The sequence below is a fragment of the Galeopterus variegatus genome, unplaced genomic scaffold (assembly GCF_000696425.1).
Source record: "Galeopterus variegatus unplaced genomic scaffold, G_variegatus-3.0.2 Scaffold3951, whole genome shotgun sequence".
Lineage (NCBI taxonomy): Eukaryota > Metazoa > Chordata > Mammalia > Dermoptera > Cynocephalidae > Galeopterus > Galeopterus variegatus.
This window is the reverse complement of record NW_007730062.1, coordinates 132,981-137,750: the sequence shown is the minus strand read 5'-3', so window position 1 is coordinate 137,750 and position 4,770 is coordinate 132,981.

The window sequence follows — 4,770 nt, the reverse complement described above, 5'->3', positions numbered from 1 at the left end:
AATATGAGAAAACTGTAGGAAAGCTGTTCTCAGAGGTCCTGGAGGGCACATAACTCTTTCCTCCATCCCCTGTTCACTCCCTCTAATCCCATCCCCCTCGATCAGTAAGCTCATAACTCATTTCAAGGCTGCTGTTGAAACCTAATTCTCAGTCAGGACAGCCACGGAAAGTTCCGGCTCCTCTTCCTCCTCCTCCCTTGCTCCACTCTCCCATCCTCCCAGTTTGGGAGACTGTGTCTGGCTTTTCTATTTTTGCTGCTGATGAGATAAATACAATGCAAAGGGTAGAACATTACAGGGTGTTCAAAAAAGTGAGGATTTCCAAATAATATGTTGAATGTTTTTCTTCAACCCCCAGACCCCTTTTTCATATGAAGTACCTCTAAAGATAATGTAATGATTGGAATCGCTAATCTGAAAAAAGTACAATAAAAATGCTACAGGAGTATTTAATAGTCTGGAAATACATCAAATTAAGTAATTATTGTACTTTTTTTCAGATTAACAACTAAATCTACCGTTACAAATGTATAGATTCCTCACCTGAAATGTAATTGAAAACAAAAATACGTTGAGTGTTTTGAAAACTGTGAATACAATAATTTTAAAATGTCAGTTTCTCCTATGCTTTCTGACTTTTCAAACATCCTGCATAATGACCTGTAACTTAAAAAAAATTTACAAGTGGACACTACAGTTGGTGTACGTTCCCCTGTACAGTCTTCCAAGTTAACTGGATTAATATAAGAGCTACTTATCTACACATAAACACTCCCATGAGAAAGACCAATTTAAATTCAAAGTAAGCTTCTAATAATATATTTACCAGAAAATACCAAAACTGAGGATGATTTGGGGTTTTTGCATTTTAATGACATCCTGGAGCCTCCAATGAGAAGCAGAATAGAAAAGGGTCACAGTGTCCGATTTCTCCTTTACTCTAAAAATAGGGTTCTTATTACATGTTCTACCCGAATTACACAATAAGTCTAAATAAGTGAGAGAAAAAGTTTGCCTACAGTCTTGTCACCTCAGCAGATCAAACTTTTCGTTTGACCCTGCTCCCTTCTAGCCATTGTGGATAATTGCAATGAGTGCATTCCGACATTTTCAATTAACACCAGCTCAGAAGCATATTCCATGTTGTTGTGCAGTCCTTAACAGTTACATCATATTTTTTAAAACATTTTAATTTATAAAAATAGTTTGTTTTTTAAATTATTACTCAGTGCTAGTGGAGGTAAAGTAAAAACTCGTGTTTCTTGAGAATATACTTTGAGAAAGACTAACCTAGGCCATGTAGAATATAGGTCAGATCCTTTTATCATAGATTCTATGGAACTATCTAGATTTTCTTGATGCTAAGTGGTTCTCCTGTTGTCCAGCATTTATTTCATAATCTTTTCTCTAATAAATAATGCTGCAGCAAAACTTTGTTCCTTTGGCTTTCTTTTTCTTATGGATTATTTGTTCAGACTCCATCCCAAGAAGTAGGATAAAAGGTCAAAAGCCTGGACACGAGGAGGTTTTTATTTCACCTGGTGACCCAGGGGCTGTGAGGACCCTGCGGGAGCCTCCAACCTCTCCATCAGAGATAGACATTTCTCCATCAGAGATTTATTTAGTAGCTGTAGCACCCCCCTCGAATGCTGGGACAAATTCAGGATCCATTTGCAAGAAAATATGGGCTTAACAACTACAGCCTTTAACCCATACATCTTTGTTATATGTTACCACATGGTTCTCCACAAAGAGAAAAACCAACACTTTAAGTTTATAGCAATTTCACTTAAAAAAACACACAAACAAAAAAACCATGATCAAGCAGTGACATTTAAGGAGTTATATGCCCCTTTAATAAGTGTAAAATGGTTGTAAAATAAGTGTAAAATGTATTGTAAAAACAATACCTCATTGTTGTCTCAATTTGCATTTCTTTTATCATTAGTGAGGTTGAACTTTCCATGTATTTGTTTTTGTTTTTTTTTTTTTTCCTTTTTTTTTGTCTTTTTTCGTGTCCAGCAACGGACCGCAACCCTCAGTGTTGTGCCGGTACCGGACCGGGACCAGCAACGGGATCGCAATCCTCGGTGCTGCGCCCACCCCTCGCTCAGCCAGTGAGCGGGAACCAGTCTGTATGTGGGATCCGAACCCTCGACGGGAGTGCCGCTGCGCTCCCAAGCGGCGCACTGTAGCAGTGCGCCACCGGGCCGGCCCCCATGTATTTGTTTACTGGTTTTTCCTGAATGAAGTATCCACTTCTTTCCTCAGCTCATTTACTTATAAGAATCTGATATTTTCATATGAGCATTTTGGATAACATAAATTTTAAGCCTTTTCATATAAGCTAATCATATTTTCCAGTTTCTTTTTTCTTTTTGATGTAATTCTAAGGTTATATTAATGAGCTGTATCCCCCTCCAGTTCTCATAGAACTGCTTCAGAAAGTTTTGGATACTGATTTTGGTTAAAGGGTGGACACATATCACTAATATAGATGTTTCCAGAGACAACAATAGAAAATTGTCAAGTTTTGGCATTTTTATAACATGCTAGGAATAAATGACAGAAATGTCTTTTTCAATGCTGAATTTATGTAGTAACTCATTTTTTTTCACAGTATAAACACAACAACTGAAATAGACTTTGGGAAACATTGAGGTCGGTAACGGCATTAGGTTCTTTGGAATGTGGGAAGGCAGGAGCTGGACTTTCTTGGGATGGTGTGAAATCAAAACACATGGTACTGGATGGACAGATGAAGGGTGGGCTGGGAAGAACTGAGGTAAGAGAATTTTCTCCTCTCTCTAGCCTCCCCCATTCACTTCTCTTTACCCATTTCTGATTATTAGATCTGATTTCCACAGGAAGTAGTTTGCAATTATTTTTAATATCTCTCTTCCTTTCCTTCTGCTACACTCCTTCCCAAACCCCTCTACTCTTTTCTTTTCCTTTACTCTTCTTATAGCAGTATGGTACAGTTAAAATGGGAGTTAGATAAGCCTGGTTCAGAGCCTGCCATTTGACATTGATGGACTTTTGCCAAGTTACTTTCTGACCTTTAGTTTATTCATCTGTAAAATGAAACAATAATAGTACCTATTTCTAGAAGACTGTTATAAAGATTAAAGGAAAGATATGTTTGAATGCTTAGCACAGTATAGTAGACTTTTATTTTTCACAAATATTTGGTGTTCCTTCCTGGCGGAAGATTAGTTTCCTGGTCTCACTGATGTCAGCCTAGGCCATAGACTTGATTTAACCAATGGGAAAGATATGTTTGAATGCTTAGCACAGTATGGTAGACTTTTATTTTTCACAAATATTTGGTGTTCCTTCCTGGGGGAAGATTAGTTTCCTGGTCTCACTGATGTCAGCCTAGGCCATAGACTTGATTTAACCAATGAGATATGAGAGAAGGTGATATATGACACTTCAGGGAAGAAGATTTAAGAGTACACAGTTTACTGTGTTCTCTTTTTCCTCTGCCATAATGACCAGCAATGTTCTGGACAGCAAGTGCTCCATCACTCTAAGTGCCAGAGCAAAGAAAATGTGGACTAGAGTCAGAGCCAACATACAATGGACAAATAATATCAGCAATAAAGAAAACTTTGTTGTTATAAGTTATAAGCCACCAAGCTTTCAGGGTTGCTTGTTATCACAGCAAACTTAGCCTATAGTGACTGATGAACACAATACATGGCATACTATAACAGCTTAATGTTAGACACTAATATTACTCATGATTATTCCCTTTCCCCTCTTTATCCTGCTACTATCAATCCCAACTCTGCCCTATGGGGGTGAAGTAAAAATTGAGGGAGTAAGTAGATCAGAAGCTTTGAGAAGTTTTGTTTCAGGTAATGGTAGGACCAACCACTGGGAAAAAATCATCTTCAGCAGAGTTAGGATAGAAAAAAAAGTTTCTGAAGATTCCATGAGTCATCTGTAAGTAATGTGTAAAAGTATGGCTGGCTTTTTCTGAACATTCACATAACACAAATATATAACGTGGAATATGTTCCCACTTTACATCTATTATCCATTGAGAAAGAAGATGAATAAATAGACACTAACTTATGAAGTGGATTATAATTGATGTGAGATATATGTAAATGTGTCATTTGTGAGTGAATGGATGAACACTGCCTGCGACCTCCTAAAAGCCTGCTGGAACCATTAGAATTCTTAGGGACATTAGCTCTGGCTTAATGAAAACAGAATCAATCCTTGATGTCAGGAGTACTAGTTAAACTATTTTTCAGAGTTCCTGAAACACTTAAAGTCTGAATTTTTATAGTACTTTTGGATGGATTTGTTCTTTTTTAAAAAATTCTCCTAGACATACCCATCCACTCTAAGCAAAATGTATGGACAACTCTTTGCAGTCACTGAACAACAACAGGCAGTGCAGGGCTCCGAACCCAAAGAGAATGGAAGCAAGTGAGACGAGTCCTACAACAGTCCTAGCTTTCTGCCCAGGTGCTTTTCAACCCTTTAAGTGGCATGGCCAAGCAGAGTATGGCAGTCTGGCTGAGTAAAAGAGACAGATTAGAATTTCAGTAGGTGGGGGCAGCTGGAATTGGAAGAGCAGAGTTCCAGAAAGGAGAGTACTATAAAGAAAAAGAGCTTCCAAAAATTGAGTAGGGTTGCCCTTGAGACTGTTGCTGAGTAAACAGTTATGAAGACATAAGGTGAAGTTCCAAGGCAGCCTTATTATAGAGTGAGGGGAAGTTGCAAGCCAAATAATTCCCAGTGCTCACATAG